Raw genomic sequence first — 26,280 nt, forward strand, 5'->3', positions numbered from 1 at the left:
TGAGTCATCAGGTTTTGGTCTGGGTAGAGGATCAGTTCCTCTAATAAGCTTTTCTGCATACCTTTTAAAAATATTATATTTTTGAAATTCATTTCAGTCACCTTCATTTTATAAAGAATGTACAAAAATGTACGAAATTCTGAAAATTTTTGTCTGATTGAGACATGATAAAATAAATGTAAATCAATAAATCAATGATTTCAACTTACATTTTAGTTTAAAAAATCTTAATATCCTTTATAAACCAATTATTACTGAAATAATTGCTAAAAACTGCTCTCAACTCTTGTTTTAACCTAAAGATAGAGATTTTACTGGAAGGTAAAACACCTTGTGCATGAGTTATAAAAAAATATATAAATAAAAATCTAACAAAAAATAAACAGAAAGTTTCAATTGAATCTAAAAAGTATGAACTCTGTTATTAACTCTGGTCACAAAACTGGCTTTTCAAACTAAAAGCCTGTAAATGTATTTTAACACGCAATTTAGCTTCTGGATCTGCTACAAAGTTGACTTGAAATAAAAAAGAAAACAACTATTTTAGCTGTATCCAGAGGTTTATTAAAGTAATTTTTTTATTGATAAACTTTTAAGACTTTTTTGTATGACAATTATTACTGCATCATAGGGTGTTTAATTAAGATTACTAAACAATCAGAAATCAAATTTAAATGAAATAACCCTTCTTTTATAGTTGTTTCCTTTTCTGCTGATGTTGGTGTTTTTTAAGAGTAAATTTGCTAAACTGACGTGAGGTTATTGGGAATGAATTAGACTCAATTGGATAATTGTTGGCAGCAGTAGATTCCTTTAAATGACCCTGAAAAACAGTTGAATTGAATTAGCAGAAAGAGCCACGCTGACCGGATTAAGCTCTGAAATATTTAACACTATGTTTTATGTTAGGATGAAACAAAGCAGTCCAGATTCGGTACCTCTTGCTCTGAACCCTCACCTGCCTTCTTCTTGTTCCTACATCTGACCCGAAGCATTACGCGTCTCGCCACTCTTTACAAAAAGTCCCCAGTTTAAAGGGACCTTTGCCTTTATTTCCTGTCTATAGTGGCATCATTATAAGAGGCTGTAATGGTGTTCCAGAGGCCAACTCACAGACTAAATGCCTTGTTTCTGTCCCTCTATAGAGCCTGAACTCCCTTCGTCAACAGAGGCCCCTTCATTGCACTGCCCTCCTCCAACTCGCTCTCTTCTCCCTCAGAAACAGACAGGCCTTTATCTGCCCATCATGTGCTCTGCTCTTTTCCTTTTTTTCCTCCAGCCTGACCCTGTTTTCCTCTTTTTGCAGGCAGCCATTAGGATTTAAGGAGAGAAAAGGCTGATGGCAAAATATTTTATCCAAGCTATCTGACTGTGTACCTTAATGCTGATTTGATGTTATCTTTTAAGTCTTTCTGCAGAGGTTCTGTTTTTTTAGAGGCATGTAAAAAAAAATCTGTGGAGCTTTAGAGGCACATTGTTGTGGGGGAGCTTACGGAGAACATAGAGGGTCCAAAGGCTCTTTAATAAACAGAAATGTAATAGTGAATCAATGTGCTTTTTTATTTTCCTCTCTTACTCGCATTAAATATCAGCTGAATACTTTGAATGGTAAAAAAAAAAAAAAAAAATGTTTGTCCAACTTAAACAAATGTCCTGTCAGAGCATACATGTCCTTTAACTTGTGCCGAACAGGACATTTTATTTTCTAATTTCAATGCATTTTGCTGTGTATCCTTAGAAAGGTTTGATCTGTTTGGATTTGCTTGAAATACTAAAAGGAGCAATATAATAATTGCATTTTTTTTTCTTTTATTTTTGAGATGGTAAGCAGTTAGCACATGTTATTTGGTATTTTCATACTAACCCCATGATATCATAAGAAGGATACTTATACTAAAAATCTGATTCTGGCTAAAGTCAGAAGTAGGAATAGAGGCTGTAATAATCGATTCCTCTCTTAGAAAACAATACATACAGATTGCAAAAGAATAATTCGGGTGTAGAAAGATTAGCACATCATTCTATGGATTAATAAAGTTTTAAAGTTAGACCAACATTCAAGGTAAATAAGAACATCTGAACATTCACCGTTTTTTTCTTCTTCTACAGCATAGAGAAAGAGAAGAAACTAGAACCCACCAGAAACTTGAACAAAATCTCTCTAATATGATCTAAACATGTATATTGTTATAATGAAAATTTCGCAATGGCTTAAAATAGACAGCTTGATGTCTGATTTGATGTTTATAAGCAGTCAATCATTGTTTTTCTATGACTGATTTTGATATATATAAACCAGCTCATAATAAAGTGCATGATGTTTATCTTGTTTGGCTCATTTTGACGTTGCTTCTCATTAGGCTACAACTCATCAGTCCATCAGCACTTGGACATTGAACAATACTAGCTAATGTTGACATGGCTGGAAGAGTTGATGAACATTTGGTAAGAGCCGGGATAAAACTTTCACCAGTTGTCGTTGTTGAAACCTTTTTACTATTAATAAAATTCATCATCTCAGAAAGCCTAGCTTTAGACTTAAACAGAAGAAGGTTAAGCTAAAGCAGAGAAATTCTTTTAAGTAAACTGAGCATGCCCAGATGGGACTGCCAGTAAATCTTTAAAGGTCATAGATTCTTTTATCAAAAAGATTTACGGTATATTTAAAGGAAAATTCCGGTTTTTAACACTTTTAGCCCATTTTCTGTAGTGTCCAGGATGAAATCAAATGATCGACACCACAATTTTGACGATTGGTCCTGTCTCTGCTATTTGGCTCATGCAGAATCCCCCCCTGGCTGCTTCAGAATGGCTTCTATAGTGCATGTCCGATAATGTCCTTAAAACAACCTTAAACGTTCTTTTTTTTAAATATGCTACTCACCGGGTCGTCAGCGCTGTTCAATGACGTTCCAAAAAAAGTTTCGTGAAGAAAAACTGTTCCTGTCTTGTTTTATTTAGCATTTTGTAAATCCCAGAACTATTTTTTCCGATACATCACAACCGCTTATAAACTTCCACTTCCCATTCGAATCTGAAGCGTTGCACACTCCAGACCACTAGTTGGCGACGGTATCCTCTACCGTCAAACTCAAAGTCCAATATGTCCTCCTCAAGAATCCACCTTTCGTATTCCATTTTCAGAGTTTTTTAAAGTGTTTAACAGAGACGTTAGCACCTCCACGTCGGAGTACACAGAGTGAAGCAGAAACACTTGAGCCTTGCGAAAAGACTACAACTAAGCGTAAACAGGCCCAATTTCCGTCTCCGGTGGCGGAGGGATATTGACTATTCCAACAGAACGCAATGGGATTTACAAAATGCTAAATAAAACACTACAGGAACGTTTTTTCTTTACGAAACTTGTTTTGGAACGTCATTGAACAGCGCTGACGACCCGGTGAGTAGCATATTTAAAAAAAAGAACGTTTAAGGTTGAAGAAATAAATTATTTATTTTACTAACAAAAGTATAAACATAAGTGTTGAATCATTTTTGACAGGTCTAAAAAATATATATATACATAGTTACTTGTGGTTTTGATGCAAACATTAGCAAGAAACAATTTGGTACCGACAGGCAGGGCCGCTGGAAGTAATTTTGAACACTTTTTTGACATCAGTTCTCAGGTGAATATATGCGCTATTAATTAAATTTCCCTATAACACTATAACAACATGGATTTGGTCAGCTGGCATGAACCTGAGTCACTATGTCTATCTCACAAGTGATTCTATTAGCTTCAATATCCTTTTATGCAAACCACAATAAAATCATTATATTATTATACTATTTAAATGTTATTTAAAAGTTTTCCATATCCATCAAACAAAGAACACGCTGGCAGCACCAGGCTCTTGCTTTGCGCTACAGGCAGGGTGCCCTGGTTAGCTTGGGTTGCGAGTGCTGGGGCTCGACCTGCCGGGGCAACTGCCATCAGTGGCGGGCGGACAGTCACCTCACTCTGGCTGCTCTCTGTTGTCGTGGCTACTGTACCAGTTTTGTTCTTCCAAAAAAAAAAAAATGCATTTTTGTGCCACATTTCATCCTTGTTTTTGTCATTAGACTATGTAAATTTACTAGTCAACTGCCGCGAGTGGAATACCTCTTGACCCGATGGCAACTAGCTTGCTTGACGTTGTCATTTCAATGCAACTTGTGTTGATTAGGTCTAAAAATAATAAAATTAAAATCCAAATACACGTACTGGTAAAATAAAAATCTCAAAATTATTTCCCAAAAAAACTCATAAGAAATTGAAAAATTATGCAAAGTATTTTCAATACATTTTTTTTAAATCCCCCTCTCGCCACTAGGGGTTGCTGCAGCACCCCCACTTCCCACAGACATGCCAACAGCAGACTCAGTCCTCAGCCTCAGCCCTAGCACTGTTCCAATTCACAAGAACACAAGACCGAGAACAAAGTCCCAGATGTTGTTCTCATCCTCCCCTCTTTACCGAGTATCCATCAGAGCAGACTTGTCCGTTCTCAGTATTGTCGGCTGTCCCAGCATGCACCGCGGCAGCAGCTTCCAGTGGAGACTCACATAGCTCAGGGTATTAAGTTAAAAGTTCTTTTCTGTTGCGGTTCTTCTATAAAAGTTTTAAGATCATTGAGGTGAGAACATTATACTTTTAAGCGTCACTATATGGCCAGTTTACTGATTTTGTGCGTATTTGAAAAAAAAGTTCAGATGGTGAGAGGATCTTGGCAACCAGCTGACCACGGAGGGTAACCACAGCCAGTTCTAACATTAGCCCGTCTGCAGCAGCCCTCTCCCGACATAGCAGTGTGCAAAGTACCGCTGGCTCTGATGGAGACTTTTTGTTTAATTTGGGAAAATGTTCAATTGATTTGCGTTTATCTGACTGTTTTACTCATAATTCCCACACTAAATGAAAAAAGTAAGAATTTATTATAATCTAGAGACTATTATGAAATGCTAACTATGAAATGCAGCTCCAGATGAGCTGGGCATGTGGTGATGTCATGAGTACGTTTCTGTTCCATTGACCCATATTTATGCTGCGTGTCCTGTTCTCCCCAAGTCCATACTTTGCTGTGTGCTTGACGAGGACACAAGTCCGTACTCGCGTTCTTGTGAATTGTGAAACAGCCTGAGAGACAGAGCAGACTGTCCCAGATCCTAGTAGTTCTGTGATATCACTGAAAAATTTCTTCTTCATGGGTTTTTGCTTTTCTCAGATTAAAGCGAAAAAAAAAAAAACAAGAAATAAGCAAAAGGTCTAATATCAGTCAAGTTTATAAAAGTATTAATGCTGACTTAAGGATGCAGAGGGCCTCCTGTGGACACTTTACTCCTGGACAGGTACAAGTAAAATGTTTCATCTTTTATTAGCAGCTGGCTAAAGAACAATTCGACTGAAGGTTGCAACAAGCGCTGGCGGCACAAGGATGCCACCAACTGGCAGGAAGATGTTTAACCTGTAGCTATAAGCTTTAAAAGACTCAGTACAATTTAGGACAGGATAATCATATTATGTTTAAGTTTGTGATGTTTCTGCACATTGGTGAATTATGTTGGATCATTTCACTTCCTGTTGTGTTTGGAGTCTCAGCTTCAACACTTATAACAAACACTGATAACAAAGCTGGTCTCAACACCTACTTCAAATCTGCATTTGATTTATGAAAATTACATTTTCTAAAAACTAAATTTCCCTGAAAATTCAATTTAAACTGTAGATTTTTTAACGTTCTCCTGCTTTCTGTGGGATAGACCATAAACCATTATGTTAGAGTTATTTATTAGAAAGTAATTCTGATTTAAATTACTATTATATTTTACTGAAGACATAAATCTTATCCTGGCATCTTTCTATATGGAGATTCATATCTTACTCTTATATGACATGGTTCTCTCCAGGTACTCCAGCTTCCTCCCACAGTCAGTTGGTTTCCAAATGTCCCTTAGCTTTGATGTGTGTCTCCTGTCCTCATTTAGTGCCACAGAGTAAAGGAAGTAATGTCAAGGAATGGATGATTTCACAAATCATAAAAGATGTCATGATAATCTTTCATCCCTCTCCCCTATTTAGTATGTGCCTCCCCATGCCATAATGCTTCCACCACAATGGATTTAATGCCGCTCCTAATCAGGAGACTATTACATCCATTTGGTTGCCCCTGTTTAGTTGGAAGAACTATCATAAAGAAGGAACACTGCTGGCGTTAGTGATTTTAACCATCACTCTGTTTTTATTACGATGTGTTAAAAATATAAACAAACAAATATATAAACAAACCATGAAACTTCTGAATGGTAAAAATGAGAAATGGAAGAAGTGAACACTATCTGATCTGTATCAAAATCTGATGGGGTCAGAAAAGCGCAGCACAACACTCTAAAAGTTCACATTCCTGCCCTCACACTGAAAAACCTGCGCATTTAAGGAGACCCTCATGATCCCCATGTGATGAGAAAACAGTGGACAGCTTGTGCTCCAGCAGACACCATCTTTTATTCGTCCCTCCAGTTTTCCATATTTTGCTATTATTTGAGTCTTTTCTTCCGCCTGTTCCCTCCATCCTAACCTTGCTCTCTTATCTTCCATCCTTTGTATTTATGCCTTTCATTTCTTCCCTCTCCCTTTCTGTCTTTTAACTCCAGCTGAGTTCCCTTCATCAGTTCCTTCTTAAACCTGAAACCTGTTTGAACTTCCTTTCACATCTTCATCAAAAATCAGTTCTCTTTATTTCTTCTTTCATAATTCTGATTGCCAGCATGTCCTCCCTTTATCCTTTCCTTCATACTCCCTTCATACTTTATTGCTCTTTCCCCCCCTCATCACTCATCCGTTTCTCCCTCTCTTTGCACTCTCCTCCTCCCTTATTGTTTTCCTGTCAACTTCTCCATCTTCATGCAGCTATGTGCTTCCTGTCTTCTCAGTATTTCCTACCATTATTTATGTATGTTCTGTTCTCGATTGTACCTACTAGGCTGTGCCAATTAAGAGTAAAACCAGACACCTAAACTGGACAAACTGTGATACTGACATCCTGTTACTGGCCTGGGAAATCAAATCCTCAGTTTAAAGTATTTAATCAGCCACAATTATACAGAACAACTAATCTACAGCACACAATCTGAGGGCTTAGCCATGTTTCGATTTCTGTTATCTCGTCTCTATAAGTAAACAGATATATGTAAAAAAACAAAATGACTAAAGCAAAAAACAAGGAAATCATGAAACTGCAAAACAAAAAAATTATCATCTCCTTATTAAAAGTAAACACTTTTAAATTTAAAATTTAAAACCAATAAAAGGTTGAAACATGCTGGTTAGAAAAATTGAAATTAAATATTTCACCTTCATCTCACTTTTTCAGGCACTTTTGTTCTGCTTCTTGGATCACTGACAACCAAACACCAAACGTCATTTAGGTGTTGTTTTTTTTTTGGCTAAATCTGGTCGGTCCGTCATAGTCTTTAGTCCAAAAATCCTTGTTGAAAATTTGGCTGTGTTTTGGTTAGTATAATTTTATCCCACATTAGTCCAATAATAGCAAACCCAGTTTTCAATGTCTTTTCAACGATCTAAAAAATCCGGCCTTTCCCCAAAGTTAGACGTTGTTTGGATGTAAATCATCCAAACTGCTCATGAACTACTCAGCATTGCAGTCCTATACCATTCAGAGCTTAATTGATCAAAGCAGTGTGAAATTCTGCTTTAAAAGAAAATTGACCAGTTTACTGTGGTAAGGACTGGTTCCAGTATGATCCATTCGTGTTGGCAGATTTTGGATTTTCTATTTCTTTTTTTAAGATCTGTATAAAGTCCATTCCAATAATTTGACATGTGAATAAATGAGAGCATTGTATTGCTACTTCTGTCTTTATTTCAAATGAAACCTGTTATTCTGGTTAAAGTGATGACTTCTGTCTGTATCACATGAACGAATTTTTGATCCATCCACTCATCAGGGGAGTGTTGGCCTAGTGGGTTAGGGAAGCTTGCAAGTACCCGGTTTGATCCCCACTGTGGGTTCCTGAGCAAAACCCTTAACCCCACACTGCTCCCTGGGTGCCACACAATGGCAGCCCACTGCTCCCCAAGGGGATGGGTTAAGTGCTGCAATTAATTTCTCCAATGTGACATCAGTGAAGTTCAATTATTATTAGATGTTTTTTGAAATACTGACTCAGCATAAAGGACTGTGGTCATGTGTTGAAATGCTCTGTAATCTGAGCTAGTAGGTTTGAAGGTTTTATTTATGCCCAGCTTTCCACTTTGAATGCTTAGGTGTCCCAAAAACGCAGAGTATGAAGGACCAACTCTGCCATATTTAAAAATAAATACAGAAATAAATAAATGCTCAATAAATGTATAAGCATACAATTAATTGCCAACAAAAAAGTGAGACATAAATGTATATAACTCTTAATTAGCTTCTTTATTTATTTGCCTTCGTAATATTTACCTTATTTATTTTTCTGTCCTTTATAATCTTCAACTTTATTTTTTAATTACTTATATTTTTAAGTATTTATTTATGTGCATGTTATTATATTTTTGTCTGTTTTATTCTTTGTATTTTTTACCTTAGTTATTTCTTCGCCGCTGTTTATTTCTCTCTGCCTTTTTACATTTCTCTCTGCCCTTTTTACATTTCTCTATGCATTTCTATCTCATTATGCAAATGAGGAGGGGGCGTGTCCTAGAGAGTCAACTTCTGCTCATTGGTTGGCTTGGCGGTCCATCTTCTTAACTCACAGAGCTCAGAGTACTTCTTCCACCACAGCCCATCTGCAGCGGCCCTCTCTCGGCATAGCCGTGTGTGAAGCGTGTTGGTTAGCATTTTACTACATCGGTCGAATCTACAGGAGGAGAGTCTGATCTCGAGTCGGAAGTCATTAGAACTTGAGTAGGGACTTTGCCAAACTTTGCCAAATACAACAAAAAATCGCCATCATAGCCTGGCTATAGACCTGGCTGCCATCAGCTTCGGAGCTCCGTTGGTTGCCACGGTCCTCTCAAGTTCGTCACATTTTCTTTTAAATTACGCATTAAATCTGTGAATGGACCATATGGTGATGCTTAAAAGTATAAGGTTCTCGCCTCAAATGATCTTAAAACATACTTTACAACAGCAACAGAAAAGAGAACATTTAACTTAGTACTCTGAGCTCTGTGAGTTAAGAAGATGGACCGCCAAGCCAACCAATGAGCAGAAGTTGACTCTCTAGGACACACCCCCTCCTCATTTGCATAATGAGATAGAAATGCATAGAGAAATGTAAAAAGGGCAGAGAGAAATAAACAGCGGCGAAGAAATAACTAAGGTAAAAAAATACAAAGGAAGAATAAAACAGACAAAAATATAATAACATGCACATAAATAAATACTTAAAAATATAAGTCATTAAAAAATAAAGTTGAAGATTATAAAGGACAGAAAAATAAATAAGGTAAATATTACAAAGGCAAATAAATAAAGAAGCTAATTAAGAGTTATATACATTTATGTCTCACTTTTTTGTTGGCAATTAATTGTATGCTTATACATTTATTGAGCATTTATTTATTTCTGTATTTATTTTTAAATATGGCAGAGTTGGTCCTTCATATCCCAAAAACGCAGAGACCCAAAAGTGATCTTTCCCTAGATTTACATGTAAAAGAAAGCGACACAAAGTGGTCCTGATTTACGTGATCTGAACCCAATTAACACAGTCAGAATTTTACACTTAAACCCAGAGATAAACTCTGTTTTTATGTTTTTTTTTCTTTTCTTTTTTTCGTAAAACAAATGTTAGGCATACTGGGCTTACTGCAAATGTTTCAATGTGCTAATAAAAAGGTTCAAACATTCCAGTAAACAACTTAATGTTGATGTGAAACAAATCCTTGAGCACCCTGTCTGTGAATCAGAACCCCAACTGCACACATGTTGCTAAAATGAGATTTGTGTCTTTGCAGCATGTTTACATTTGGGAGCTTTAAAAAGAATAATTTATCAGGAGTCAGTGATGCAAAACTTCATTCAGCCCTTGAGGTATCCACCAATCACAGCCTGGTTCCTTGCATGGTTCTGTCTTCAATTGTGGCTACAGGTTCAGTTTTTAGGGCGTGGCAATTTCATGCTATGTCCAACAGGTTTGAAGTCTGTGACTTAAAAATGTCCTAAAATTTTTTAACACAAGATCTTCCCTTAGTGGTGGATCCAAGCCATAGCAAGTCATCTATCCTGTTGGTCACCATCAAATCTGTTGGAGAGCCCACATCATGCCACCTCTTCCACCATGCTCCACCTAGGCCCCAGCAATCAATCTAACAGCTTTCTGCAGGTAAATCGAGTTACTGATCACTGATGATCTACTGTGAGGACAATGTTTCAGATTTGGGCTCATTTAATGATTAGAAATAGCATTTTTAAAAAGGTTTTATTAATATACATTTAACCTCGATTGCTTAGAGACAAACTGGACAAGATGAAGAATAAAATAAAATTTCAACTCTTTAAAAAAAACCTTGGATATTATCCTGTTTCTCTTAAAATAGTTTGATATTTAATTTAAATATCTGTTTCTCTGTGACGGCCGCTGCAGCCTAAAGTTTCAGTTTAAAAGGAGTTTGTTGTTGAGTTTCCTTTATCAACGATCACACTGACTCAACTGGTGAGTTTGGAGCCGTTATAAGCCAAATTGTTAATAGGTCAGAATAAACAAAGAAAATGGTTAAAAAAACAGGACACCTGACAAAAGATGACGGAAGGTCTGGCACAGTGAGCCTTTTAACATAATAGAATTTCATATCTTCGTTGTGGTCTTGCTTTGTTCTTTTTCCTGATTCGTCCTGCTTGTCCTCCATATCTGCCCCCTGACTCCTTGTCCTCTCATCAGACTGTGGTTATTAATTTATATATTTGTTTGCTTACGTCACAGCTCCACAGTAGTGAGCAAGCTGTTTGAAATGGAGCAGAAGTCTAGTCTGGAAAAAGATGGGGACGGCTGTTGGAGGGGCGACCAACTGAGAAAGGCGCACTGTCGATGACAGAGGTAGCGGAGGGGTGGGGGTGGGGTCACCCAGAGCGCGCATGCTCCACACAGCAGGTGCCCCAGCTCCCATTGAAGATAGAAGAAGAGAGAAACTCATCTGCATTGCTAATGAGCTGCTGTGAGCCTCCTCCCCCTCCATTTTGGGGTTAAAAACCCTTCTAATATGGCGACATGAAGATGCAAACACAGGAAAACACGAAAAAATGAAAAGCCAAATCTAATTATCATGTGCTGCCGCTGCTGCGCCCCGGGATGCTACTAAATCCCTGCAGCCTGATCCTCCTGCTGACACACTTCTGCTCTCTCTGGGAATATCAGCAGAACAGTTCTTCTGCCCAATGTGTCCAAACATTTACGCACATGGCCACTCACAACACCGAGGCTGCACAGACACAGAGGATGCGCTGAGTCTCAACAACAGCAGCTGAGACGCTCCCTGAAGAGAAGCGCCAACCCCAACAAGCACCCTAAGGTTGAAGGCAGAGATGCTGTTGCATCCAACCCTCAGAACCGCTGACCTGCTTTGCAACAATCAGGATGATGCTTTTTGCCTGCTGGCCACCATGCGCCTCATTATACCCACCACCACCTCCCCAACGCGCACACATACACACACACACGCACACACACACACCATTTCACGGTTCTCCGCGGGTTTTAGGCGCGCTCCGCCGAATATTCCCAGTGCAACGCATGCCGTAGTTGTTTTTGTATCTGTCAAGCTACATAAACAACTCCACGCGCCTTGTTTTGTTGTCTTATTCTCCTGGCTGCACTGGCGCGTGCACGCAAGTCTGATCAGGCAGATTAAGCGCTCGTTTCTGGGAAAATAAATGTAAATCGGACAATGAAAAACAAGAGACCTCAGAGAAATATTTTTAAATATTCCTGATGAGAGCACCGGACTCTGTTGCTCAACATCATGGATAATCAGACCCGCACTTCGAACCCGTTCATCCAGTCGTCGCGCTGGACCGGACCCTCCAGGACCTTTGGGAGGCATGCTTCCAGCCCCGCAGCCTGCTCCCGCAGAGCCTCAGTCGGACCTTTAGTGGCTTATTAACCACCTGCGCGTCACAATTAAACGTTCAACCTGCAGCCCGCTTTAGAAGAGAACAGAGCAAACAAAAGGAGCGCAACAGAAAGCCAGACAGGATGGATGAGTGGAAGGATGGATGATTGGATGGATGGATGGACAGATAGGCCTACACAGCAGCTGAGCGTTAATGTAAACACTGAAAAGATGAAGTAAAGAGAAAAACCAACCTCCTTGTGCTCGGTGCGTAAATCCGTTTCCAGGCGCGCAGAGGACCTTAATGAGCTTGTTGTGTTGGACCCTAAAAGACGCTGCTGGCGCTAAATCCTCCCACCGCCCCATACCCCCCACCCCATCTGCTCTCTCTATCTCTCTCTCTCTCTCTCTTTTGCTCGCTCCCGTGCTCGTGCATCCCTCCGTCTCTCAGCCAATTGTGTAACGCGGAATTGGCGCGAGGCTCGCACGGCGGGACCCTGGCAGGTCCCTCAACACTCGGGGACGCGCACCAGACGCCCTTCATCTCCCTCCGCTGCCATATGGTTACCCCTAGCAACCATTCAGGCCACATTTCTTACTTCCCCACCCCCACACATGCTGGTGAAGATTCTCAGTCATCCAGTTCATAGTAATTCCAAAAAAACGTAACCCCCCCAACCCATTTGTCATCCCAGGTTTGCGGGATTGCGTCAGTTGGGGAGATAGGGGATAGGGTGAGGGGGTTTTAATTTCCAGAAGGGATGGAGGGAAGGTGATGGAGGGGGGGGGGCTAAGAGACAAAGGCAAACAGACTCAGGGAGGGAGACTGGGCGCCAACAGCTAACAAGGGTCCCTGTGGTGCACCAAGCGGGCTTTGTTCTGTCCTGATGTGTGAGTGAAGGCCAGGGAACAATGGGGGTGATGCGTAAGTAGGGGTTGTGTGTGAGGCGACTGGAGGGGTGAGGGGGTTGGTAGGTGGGGGTCAGTTGACAGAGGAGTCCTGATAACTTCTGGTTCAGAAACTTCAGTAAACTTTCCTCAGTTTTACACAAGTTGTGCAAAGCAAAATATTGTCTGAATATACAAAGAAGCTGCAACAGAAACTTCAGAAATAGGGGTTTAGGGTCTAATTGGGCTGCACTCTGTTTGTTTTCGACGCGAGAACCTGGTTATAATGGAATATCCTACCAACCATGGATAATTCTTCTGCTCTGGGACCATGTTAACAAAAATTACATAAAAGTTGCAGCGAGTTTCCTCCTGATCTGTCCTCTACATCAGGGGGTTTACCGATAATGGAACGAATAGTTTGAATGGGTGGCAACCATATGGGATTCTGAGGGTGGGGTTCTTCTGCTATGACTCCCCATGATTTCCTATTTATTGATTTATAACTTGAACCTTTAACATAGTCCAAAGATGAGAGGCTGAAACATCAAAGTTAAACTGACTGCAAGAATCCATCCATCATCCATCCATCCATCCATTGAGAACATAGCTTTTTTTATCCTCAGACAGCTGTAGAGTCACTGTAGACAGAACGTCAGACTCCCTCAGTTAGAGTCTTTTATCTGGTTGTGATTATGATCTGACATGACAGTCAATAGCAGCTCCTCTCCTCTCCTCTCCTCTGCAGAAAGGAGGAGAACAGGAGAGTGATTAAAGTTATGACTTTAGGGTTATTGGCAGTAAAACTCTGGATGGATGCAGGTCACGTTTCTCAGCTGCTATCTCCTACTTACATGTTGATTCTACTCTGAGAAACAAGTTTCTCTCACAACCGAATCAAAGCCTGTTGGTGTGCCTATTAATGATAGAAGAATCCTTCTGCTGGGTATGAGACAAATCAGAGTGAGGTGAGGGCAGATCAGGGGAGTTTTAATGCACTAAGACTCATTGTATTATCTTGCAAATGACTGTACCTCAGCTCCAGGAGTGCTGATTCAGAAATGTTTCTGCTCTCCATCACCAGCCGACCGTCTGGTCCATATGCTTGCTTAATGAGCCTCATAGACCCTCATCATCAGCTGTGTCCCTACAGAGGACCATCAGCTGACTCCCCCATAGGTTCCACATGAAAGAGCCTTAACATTAGCTCGTTTTGTTTACATAACAGCTTCTCTAGGTTTAAGCTGTTACTTTTTGTATTTTCACGAGTAATCTGATCTGTTTTCTCTTTTTTTCAGGTTATAATAATTTGACTAAAACTGCATTTGTTAAGGGCTCATCTACAGCCTGTGTATCAAATTCATAATATTATTATTCATATTATTTTTAATTTTGAAATGTAGGGGACCTTAACTTATTTCTTTTGTTGCATAAGTAGTTTTCTTGGATTGTGAATAATTAAAAAAACTAAACAAGTCTGGATGATCCCAAAGCAGTTCTGGAATGAAAATGCTTTGGAATGAAAGGAACAGCAGTCCAGTTAATGATTAAATTATGTTTTATTGCATTATTGGAGACCTTTGATTCAGTGTCACTGGACTCTTCAGGTTAAGCTATAACTCATCGTCACCACGACATATCCTGACTTTAATATGGTTTTTAACCAAAACGGACCCTGTGTCCCGATGAGGGGATTTCCCAGGAGGAAACAGAAGGCTGTTTTCACACCTGTAGTTTATTTACTTTGGTGTGATTTGCAGGATGAGGTTTTTAACTTTTAACTTGTTCTGGTGATTTGGTTTCTACTTATACAAAACCATACTACAATTGAAAATGAACAGTGACCTAAAGAAAGCTAGTTTGCAACACATTGGAACGTTAAATTTTTTTTTGAAAACCCTAACCAATAAAAATGATGCAATGATTTTTGCAGTTTGGCATGGATCTGATGTTTGAGAACCAAAGTTTATCTTGAAAGGTGAGGTTAAATTAACTTTTAAACCAATTTTGAGAAATCAGCCTGTGTCAAAAGTGATTCCCAAAATAAATCAAAGAGATGGATAAAAGCTTTATTGGTACATCATTATTATAAAATAATCCATCCATCCTTCCATTTTCGCGAGGGGTGCTGGTGCCTCTCTCCAGCTGTCTACGGGCGAGAGGCGGGGTACAAACCTGGACAGGTCGCCAGTCCATCGCAGGGCTATTATAAAATAATACGTAATTTAATAACTTGCGGGCTGTTCAGCTTGTAGCAAGAAGGTCCTGGGTTTATTTCCTGGTCTAGGGTCTTTTATTGTATATTTTGCATCATCTCCTTGTGCATGTGTGGCATTTCTGTGGGGGCTCCGGCTTCCAACGTTTCCGGGATGAACTTTGCCTTTCGTTAGACTTCCTGACAAACAGACCTCAGTCAATTCAGGTCGAACAGAACACCTCTGACGTCTTCACCCTAAGCACAGGCTCCCTTCAGGGCTGCGCACAGCGCCCCCCTTTTGATCACTCTGATGGCATAGAACTGCATCCTCAGGTTCACCACCAATCACACTGTCAAGTCTGTAGATGACACCACCATCAGAGACAATGACCAGGACTAAAGAGAGGAGGTGGAACAGCTGGTGAACTGGTGCAAAGATAACAGTCTGATTCTGAACGTGGAGAAGACAAAGGAGATCATAGTCAACTTCAGGAAGGACTTGCCTAACCACGCTCCACTGCTCATCGACAGCACATCACAGACAACCTCATTTGGCACAAAAGGGCTTGTACTTCCTACGGAGGATAAGGAGAGCCCACCTGCCGCCACCCATCCTCACGACCTTCTACAGAAAAAGCACCATAGAGAGCATTCTGACCACCGGTCTCACTGTGTGGTGTGGAGGCTGCAGATACTCAGATTGGAGGAAAGTGAGAAGAGTGGTGAGAACAGCAGAGAGGATAATCGGGGCTCCTCTTCCCTCCGTAAAAAAAAAAATCATCCCAGCGCTGTATGTCCTAACCATCATCGGTGACCCCTCACACTCCCACCATGGACTTTTCTGCCTGCTGCCCTCTGGGAAGAGGCTCATACTGTAGCATTTGATGCAGGTCCAGCAGATTCTGCAACAGATTCTTCTCCACCGCCATCAGCAAGCTGAACTGTTGGAAATAACTCCAAATCATGTCACAGACTCTGCATCACACTGATAACACCAAACCAAAAATACTGCATATTGCTCTGAACTTCTATATCGAGGCGTTTTTTTTGCACTATGTTTTTCTTTCCCTCCCACACTGTTTACAGGTGATCACTGCTGCACTTTATGGAATGGAAACGTTCATGTATCTGAAAAGCTGTACTTAACAAAATGATGATAAAAATTGTCTAAGTCTAAAGAAGCTCTCCACAGTAAGGATGCGTTTACATTTAAGACAACACTCTGCCAGATAGGACAAATACGAACACTGACCACATCTGTTCTCTCTTGAAATTGTACCTCATATACTTCCATTTCAACCAAGGTTTCTACAGGAAGAAGTCTGGATGCGGGACGGGCTCTCCTGTGGCGAGTTTATAGATGGAAGAAGTGGAAAACAGAGTTCTACATTAATACAAAATGGTAAAAAAAAAAAAAAAACACAGTAAATGGTTCAGATATGTGGATGACACATAGGTCAAAATAAAGACCAAGGATATCAACACATTTCTAGACCACATCAATGCAGTGTACAGAAACATCTGGACTGTGTGGTTCACATCATGGAAGACAGACAACTCAACATAGAACTCTTGCTTCTATGTTGACCCAAAAAAACAGACCTACTAATACCTCTGTTTTGACTCACACCACCCACTGGAACACAAACTAAGCATCATCAGAACCCTCAAGACACAAGCAAATCCATTCCTACCAACATTAGAGGGAGGATGACAGACCAGAAACATATTAGAACTTCCCTGAAGAATTGTGGTTATCCTAGAAGGAATTTTCTAGCAAACAACTATTCCCTATGTTGCTGGAGTCTCTGAAAAACCCATAAGAATTTTCAACAGCACCCTGTGCACTTCAAACCATGCAACACCCTGTGAGAAAACCAGTTCACCCCAAAGACAAGACACCCAGAGACAAGACCGAAAACGTGGTTTATGCCATTCAGTGAAGGGAAGAGTGCACATTGGGGAGACTAAGCAACCACTGCACAGGCGCATGGTTCAACACAGGAGGGCCAACTCCTCAGGTCAGGACTCACCTGTTCGTGCACATGGTTCAACACAGGAGGGTCAACTCCTCAGGACAGGACTCACCTGTTCATCTACACCTGAAATCCTGTAACCTGGGAAAAACTTCTCTGAACAGAGGAGATGATCTTAGACATAACCTTTCACCCACCTACAAAGCACTTCTAGGAACAATACCCAGAAGATTCATCTCCCACCCGCCCTCACTGGACTAAAACTTTAACGAGGCATGCGCTGAAACCACTCCAATGAGGGAGTTAACAACCCATCAAATCCCCCTCAGGACCATTAACACCAACCATGTGACATCCTTGTCCAATCCGGTGGGAGAGATCCAAGCCACCTTTTGTCCCCCCTAGATACAGTATGTCATACAGTATATTAATCTCAGTGCTCCCCACCACTAGTTAGAACCGAAGAAGACTCTTAGATGATAGGCAAAATGTCTTCTAGAAAACTTCACGTCCAGTTGCCTAGACTGAACTTTTTCAAGCTTCACCTTAAATGATCAAAAATCATTTAATCATTTTACCCAAATTGTTCCTAACTTTTGCCCCCCCCCCCCCCCCCCCGTTAATCTCTGTTTGAAAAGCTATAGCATCAGGAAGCTAGGTTTGTCCTCTGTTGATGTCCTCTCTTGGATCCAAGTCTGAGACCTTAGAGTTACTCGTGGAGACTCAGGGAGAAGGTTACATAGTCTGTTTTACCACAATCTGGTTCTAAAAAAGCTAGCAGGACACTTAACTTCAGCAGGGAGAGAGTAGCTCCTTGGCCATTTTGTCTCTGGCTCCTGATGTCAGAGACAGCCACTCAAAAGATCCACCCAGAAGTGTCATGATCGGTTTAGAGATAAACCCACATGCAGAACACCACTGGAGACTTGGTAAAAGATTTAACAGAGTTTATTGAAGTTTCTCACATAAGACAAAAACAAGATTCAGGTTCTGGTCCGGGCAGGATTCTCTGGCGTCTGCAGAGACGGATAGTTGGTTAGCTTGGTTTGCAGATGAGTAAAATGGGTTATCAGATATTTCAGTGGATACCTTGAAGAGGTCCAGGCTAGTTCAGAGAGAGGGAACCGGTTGGGTCCAGAGACTGTTGGTTCAGCAGAGTGCTTGAGCAGCTGCAGCGTCTAGCTTCTGACTTCCAGTGAAAAGACCTTGGTTTGAGTGATTAGCTCTTTCCCAAAGAGCAGCTAGTGGATTCCAGAGTGAGGTCTTCAGGTTTGGCTCTCTAGGGCAGGCAGGCAGGCACAGGTTAAGCTCATCCAGAGCTTCTCTCGAGAGGCTGGTTTCCTAGGAGCGAGAAGACAGAGGCAATTAGAATTAGGTTTCTCTAAGAAGATAACGATTAGTAAATTCAGAGGCTCAGGTTTGCTAACCAAACTTGGCTAACACTGCGGCATCGAAGGAAGGTCTGGCAGCTGCTTATAAAGGCCGGTCTCCTGATGAGCTGATGAACGTCAGCTGTGTTGGAGGGCTCCAGCCCAGGAGGATCCACAGCGCACTCTGCTGGAGAAGGTGGAGAATCTCCAGATCCCAACAAGAAGTGGTGTCACTGGCAAAGATAGGGAAGGAAGAAGTCTTATACTAAAGGGGGTTTGGCATCACGTGTCCCTGTGATGTTTTTCTCTGTGGGACTGTTTTGCAGAAGGTCTGTAGCTCTGGGGTTTGCCACGAAACCTGCCTGGACACTGGTTCCCAATGTCCACAATTAATATCATGGCTTATGGCATGACAAGATGGAAGCTTTCAGCTCAAGCTTGATGGATTTTCATTCTAGCAACTTTCCCACCGTCACAGAACAGCTAAACAGTTGGGGTGAAATTGAGCACCTATTTATAGTCAGTCACTCTGGAAGAGGAGCTAAATGAATGACAAAATTATCCTATAACTTTTTTGACAGATCAGAGCATGTTTTTATTGTTTGTTGTTGTTGTCTTACATGTTTGTCGTAGTTTTTGTGTGTATGTTTGTCTTCTTTGTTTGTTTACTAACATCTTACGCTTTAGAAAAAAAGATATTACACTATTGTTAATTTTGTTTGGACAGCTCAGACTACAGTACAGATTGAAATGTGTGAACATTGGACTTTTGTTTGGTGAGACATTGGACACTTTCTTTCTTGGGGCACAGGAAGGACTACACTACAGAGGGGACTAAGACTACTTTTACACCTGAACTTCATAAGGAGGGATGGTGTCCATCTGCTAATATGCAGACATTAAGGAGGTGACTGGATGCACACTGCCACAGATAAGAACAGGCCATTGGCAGTGATGGGGCGATATAAGGTGTTCATCGGACTCGACCTGTATAAAAAAACAAATAAATTAAATGAAACACCACATTTCTTATTCACAATGAAAAATTATGATGGACTTATCAAAAAAGGTTTATTAATAAAGATCAATGAGTACTGGATGTAATGTAATTGGATCAAAAAGGGACGTAATAGCTTTCTAAATAACAGTTTTGTTAATTTTAAAAAATATCAGTAGTGATGACATCAATATAGAGGTAAAATGTGGAAATAATTTTAAAACAGTTTGGAAGGTTCTGCTAAATATTCTCCATCTCATCAGTGGGTGAGGTAGTCTTAAACAAATGAAATAAAGGATGAATTAGAGATGTTTTACGGTGTTATAAATTAGACAAAGTTTTTGATAAATAGTCTGGTCAGTTTGAATTAGCATAACATTAAAGTGAGATAACCTGAAAGTGTATGGTTGCTTGAAAATAATGCACAGCAGGGACAGTCATCTGAAACGTCAACTTTCGGGAATAATAAAGTAACAATAACAAACTGCAATTTAGAAGAAATTTAAACAGCTTCTGAGCGAATGTTTGAAGCAAATGATGACATCTTTCAATATAAGCAATATTGATGAAGACTTTAAGAGTTGATTTTGCTTAAGGAACTTCAATATACTATACATAACAAAAGCTATATTTTTCATGACGGGGATGGGTAACCACACATTTTATGCATGAAGTAATGAGAACACCTGAATTTACTTTACCGGCAGCTGTAATCAATAAATTAGATGGCACTGCATACATAGTGCAATAGCTTATAAGATAAAACACACATGGGAACATATTATGTTTCTTGCACATTTTCAGATCTGATCAGGGGTCCAGATATGCAGACTATCTACACCAGCCTTTTAACTGGTTCTGGGGGTGTTAGTACAGTTTTTTTTTTGTTGTTGTTGCTTTTCTTATACCATTCTAACTAACTTGGGGCAACTGTTTTTGGAAAATGTTTTCAAATGACTGTAGCTGGACACTTTCCATAGAGAAGATGGTGTCAAATTCAGCAGTTTCAGGAAACTGAAAAAAACAAGTCAGGGTACAATCCACTTGAAGGAAGGATCACTTTCTTTGACACTGATTCTTTCTGCCTCTGTGTTATGATGCTAATGACACAGGTAGAGATTTATCCTTCAGGCGGTGTGGGGACCACTAGGCCACAAGACTCATATGGTTCAAAGCTACTGTGATAACAGAGGGCAACCTGATGAACTTGTCCTAACATTTCGCTGTTTCGCACGTTGGAGAGGACCAGTGTTCCAAGAGACACATTTTCTTCCAAGACCAGTCGCAGGATGGGTCCTGACCAGTTTCCCACATATAGATCCACTCACATAGATTCACACACACACAAATTCATTCACTTACTAAGACACACACACACATTGTTTCAGACATGTAGGAGACGCAAGGTTCCATATGGGAATTATGTTCTTTCATACACTGACATTCAAAGCTAATAAGTCTGATGAGGGAATTTTAGAGTGGGAATCAGAGCCAAGATGTTTATTCTTAGAGATGAAAGAACTTTTAACACTTTCAATGGGGAGTGGATGAGAGTAAACTTTAAACTAGGCTGTAGGTTTTAGATTAAATATAGTTTGAAAAGGTTCTTTAGATTATCCATCATCTAAATTTTAAAATATGTAAAACAGGGTTTAATGCTTTCTAAATATCTATTGGTCTTTTTACAGCTTCAATGTAGATCCTTCAATGAGATTAATCTATATTAGTTGCAGTGATTTGAGCTAATATGCACAGAATAATGAGCTGAAACATCAATAGGATGTTCAGGTTGAATACATTCTGTCACAGATAAATTTCAACTGCCAGGAATTGAAACGTAAGACATGTTTGATGTTTTCTGATTAGAACCTGAAACAATCTGCTGAATAAATATCCGGACAATGGATCATTTAAATTTAATGATTTTAATGATGACTTTAGAGATAAAGTGACAGTAATTGTGGATAAGGATTATCTGGTTGTGACTTCACTTCAGTATTGAGTAAATGATGAATTAAGCAGTACAGAGAGTGTTTATCCTGTTAAGAACAGTAAATGCAGTCTCTTGGGAGTTGGAGTAACCTGGAGGAACGGATTGCTGAACTGTGATATGAACACCCATGAGGACCACTACGTGGATTCAGCATCTACACTGCCATCGGACAACATGGAGACCAGAGGGACTGTGGAGGAGACCATATGAGACTGATTAATTAGATTGATGAGTGATAGACACTGACAGAATTTTGGAAACAAACAGCTCAGTGAAGTTACTGTAATCATTTGCCTTTAACTCAGACAAGGACAATTCTTGATTTTAAATCAATTCAATTCAATTCAATTCAGTTTATTTATATAGCGCCAAATTCACAACACATGTCATCTCAAGGCACTTTACAGTTCAACCAGATCATACAGTCAAATTGATACAAAGTTTTCTATCTAAGGAAAACCAGTTGATTGCATTGACTCAAATACAATCCCTCACACTAAGCATGCTTGTAGTGACAGTGGAGAGGAAAAACGCCCTTTTAACAGGAAGAAACCTCCAGCAGAACCAGGCTCAGTGTGAGCAGCCATCTAATGAGGCCGACTGGGGTTCAAGGAGACAGAAGCAGAGATACAAAAAGAAGCTGTAAAAGGCGGCCCCCGTCCAGGAAACACACAGCCAGGCAGACAAGCTCCAAGGCAGCTCCCATGCCAGAGGCCGAAGAGAGCACATCCACTCAGTCACGGTCAGAGAAACAGGACCACACTGGAAAACAGGCCGATCTCCAACATCTATAAACAAGGGTGTTGATGGAAGCAGCACAGCTGATGTTTCTTTCCAGGATGACGTCACAGCCAAACAGGAACAGACGAGGCAAAGCTACTCTGAGGAAAAGCAGAGAGAGCAGAAGGTTAGAGATTGAACTAACAGATTCTGCAGAATAGGAGAACAGAGAGAGAATAAAGCAGAATGATGAAATGGGGGTCCCTATGTCCTCCAAAAGTCTAAGCCTATAGCAGCATAACTATAGAGATAGCTCAGGATAACCTGAGCCACTCTAACTATAAGCGTTATAAAAAAGGAAAGTTTTAAGTCTAGCCTTAAAAGTAGACAGGGTGTCTGCCTCACGGACTAAAACTCATTGAGATTAATGTGTTTGATTCATTTTAAAGGGCTGCTCAGTGGTGCAGTGGGTAGCACTGCTGCCTTTGCTCTTTCTGCATGGAGTTTGCATGTTCTCCCTGAGCGTGCGTGGGTTCTCTCTGGGTACTCTGGCTTCCTCCCATAGTCCAAAACACATGACTGTTAGGTTAATTGGCTTCTCTAAATTCTCTTAGGTGTGAGTGTGTGTGCATGAATGTTTTTTTTTGGTACTGTTTGTCTCTGTGTTGCCCTGCGATGGACTGGCGACCTGTCCAGGGTGTACCCGGCCTCTTGCCCGTAGACAGCCGGAGATAGGCACCAGCACCCCTCGCGACGCCAGCTGGGATAAAGCGTGACAGAAAATGGATGGATGGATTCATTTTAATTTGTTTTGATGAAGAACATGGAAAGATTTTGCTCCACACCCTCCAAGATCTGATTTTATGCCACTTTTAATAATAATAATTTTTGTTTTGATATAGAAAGACTCGGAACCTGATTGGCTAAAAGGTTCTTAAATTAGATAATAATGATAATTATTATATTCAAAATGGGGTCTTCTTGCTCAAAATGACTGAGAGTGGGATTTCCCTGGGACCACCCCGGTTTTTACTACCTTTTAGAGAGAGTTAAGGTTTTCTGGTGGAGAACGTCCCGGCCTGTCCTGTGATGTCCCCTACTGTGACTGAACGATTTGTAAATTTGGATGAATGGTTTATCCATTACAGGCAGTCACACTTAGGAGGCCTCCGGGTGGGAGTTAGAGAAGGTGGATCTGATCTTATTAGAATATAGGCTTATGTTTCGTAGTCTAAGGTAAATTTTTAAAATGTGTGCGTAGGAAACTAAAACAGCCTTCATTTATTTAGATGAAACCCAAATTGTAGTTAAATGTTGAAATTGTGGTCTTGAGTGACAATATTCAGTCTGTTAATTTTGATCCCTGATTAATGCTACATTATCAGGGGGAATGTTGATTGTTTATTTCATGATTCAATGGTGTTGAAAGAAACAGCACGTTTTTGTTCTATTCTATATCCTGGTCATGAACAGACATTAATGTGTTTGCAGACATACAAGGGATTGTTTAAATGTGACTTTAAAAACCTCACCTTTTTAGGGGGAATTATTAGGATAATTATCATTGACTATGTGTGAGTTTATTACACCCTAATATTGCCTGCCTGTTGCATGTCAGAACTAATATTTTGCCCCAGTAGTTTATCTAATTAGGACAGTTCCTCTGTCTGGATACACAGTTATCATCTTAATTCTGCAAGTGGCAAAGATTAGGGAATGGAATGAGAGCGGTGTCCTTGATCTAAGAACAAGGTGGAATATTTTGATTAGGTTGGAGCCAAGGATGTCTCCTAATCTGGAAACTTGTGTAATGTATTGATGTGGCATACTGGAGTTGTCACTTCCCGAGAATTGAGCCCGGTTGGTAATCATCTGCCTTCTGTAACCCTAAGCAACTTTTCTAATCTGAGTAACATTACAAATTCTTTCAAAATCTGTTGTCATGTCTCATGGTTTAATAAGTTATGAAGTGTTATTTAAAGGGTTTGTCCCCAAGGGATCTCTTTTCAGGAAAAAGAACCGGAGAGAGCAAAGTTCAAAATGTAAACACAGAGCTTCCCATTAACACCACGAAGCAAAGGGACCAGGGTTCTGAAGAGAAAGGGGACTCCATCGATGACATGAACCCACCAGACCTGAGCTGAATCCACTGAGAAACTTTATTTAGCAGTCAAGCAAGACAACCTGCTGTGTCTGAAGGAAAGAACCACTATCCCTTCTATTTAAACAAAAAAAAGTTGTAGAAGCAGTAAATATAAACCAGAGAATATTATATTTGTTTTCTTAGATTTGAGACTTTAAACGTTTTGTTTAGGTGAATTCACTGCCTTTATGTTGTGTCCATTTAGCATTTCCAACAAGCTGAGTAAATCAATACAGAGCTTAGATTAAATAAGGCTGGTCTTAAATTGAAACTCACTGAAGAGATATTTAGTCTGGCAGTTCAAGGTGTCTGAGAAAATGACCAGAGGGCAAAGAAAACCTCTAAGGTGTGCATGTATTTGTAATGAACTGGGTCTTTAGAGGATTGATACTTTTAAGCCAGTCTGGCGCAGACACTGTGGACAGGAAAAAAAATCACTGAAGAAGGGGAAGTTTTCTACTAAGAACAAATTACCTAAGTTGCAGAGTCACTGAATCAGGGATTTGTTTTAACTGAATTAACACAATGGAGAGGTATGCCAAAGAGCAAAAGACGGAAAAACTGTCGATGGATGGATGGATAAGTGGAAGGATGGATGGATGGATGGATGGATGGATGGATGGATGGATGGATGGATGGATGGATGGATGGGTGGGTGGATGGATGGATGGATGGATGGATAGAAAGAATGACAGCAGAAACATGTCACTGAAAACAGGGAGTCTGTTGCTAAAGGACAGCTAGCTTAGTAGCTAAACATGTTTACACCTGAGCCTAAAGGCATGATTCATTCAATCTGTTACACCCAGTTTCTAAAAGTCATAGCAAAGGATTTTATAGGAAAAAATAACTGCCAGTGTTAATTCTTAGGGGTCTGAAATTAAAGGGGTGATAGGATGATTCTATAGGTTATTTGGTTTTGGTCCTTAAGGTCTCTGAATTGGGTGTGTAACATTAGTTGGGCTGAAAATGGCATATTTGCTGTTCTATGAGCCCTACTGCAAGACTGGTTAAGAGGCCCAGAATGAAACCACAGGTTTTCTTCCTTTTATGATATGCTCATGAATATTTAGATGAGCTGTGCGCTGATTGGTTGGTTTACAATGAGCGAAGAAACTGCTGAGTAAAGACGCATCATAGCAACAAGCACTTACTCACTGAAACATCAAGTTGTTTATATGGTAGGGTTAGGTAGGGTGACCAATGAATGAACAGAATTTCTAAATCGTCCAGGATTTGGTCAACTATAGTGCAGCACATAGTCGAAACAGGGAGCCAGTGGGGGACGGAGCAACCAAACCTGACCCGGTGACGGTAGCCTGGACAATGGGGACCTGTGCTTCCTCCCGCCTGCATTACAATGCAGGCAGCGGGAAGCATTTTAAGAAGGATGGGGGCAGCATACCGTCACCAGGTCAGGTTCAGTCGATCCATCCCCCACTGGGGCCCAGTGCGGTAGCTACAGTCAGCAGCCTAGCAATCCCCCCAAGATGACAAAAAAACAGGCCAGAACCAAATAAGGCAACACCCCCACTTTACGTCAACTTAGGGCTTCGCTTGATTTTGACTGTTTTATGGTGGAAATTTAGAATTGCGAGATTTGCAGAGAAAGCAGGTGTCAATTGGGTTTTAACTTCTCTGTATGTTCATTGAAAATAGTTCAGTGGGTTACACTGAACTATTTTCATTCATCTATGACCATGTAAAATCGGTTTTGCATTAATAATTTATCCTCCCTAATGGCGAGACCATGGTGTGTTTTCTGAAAGGGAATTTAAGGAACATCGGGAAGCTGTTGGACTAAGATGAAGCTATTAAAGATAAGACCATGGTCACATTTTTGTCTGCTTTACCCTAAAGGCCTGTATGTTTGTAAATGTTTGTGTGTCTGACAATGTGTTGCAGCCAATTAGAGCTGTGGAGCCTAATTAGCCCTCAGCACAAACTCATTAGTCTTATTTC

General features: G+C 40.3%; 1 protein-coding gene across 1 annotated transcript in view; it reads right to left on the minus strand.

Annotated features, from left to right (window-relative positions):
• The window catches only part of si:ch211-137a8.4 (spore wall protein 2), a 54,225-nt gene extending 41,788 nt beyond the window's left edge, over positions 1–12,437 (minus strand). Inside the window, exon 1 of the mRNA XM_038308506.1 lies at positions 12,289–12,437. The gene's annotated coding sequence lies outside the window, so the exon portion shown is untranslated. The remainder of the gene's footprint in view (positions 1–12,288) is intronic.
• Between the last annotated feature and the right edge of the window lie 13,843 nt (positions 12,438–26,280).

Source organism: Cyprinodon tularosa, unplaced genomic scaffold (genome assembly GCF_016077235.1).
Source record: "Cyprinodon tularosa strain WSP-4 unplaced genomic scaffold, ASM1607723v1 ctg639, whole genome shotgun sequence".
Lineage (NCBI taxonomy): Eukaryota > Metazoa > Chordata > Actinopteri > Cyprinodontiformes > Cyprinodontidae > Cyprinodon > Cyprinodon tularosa.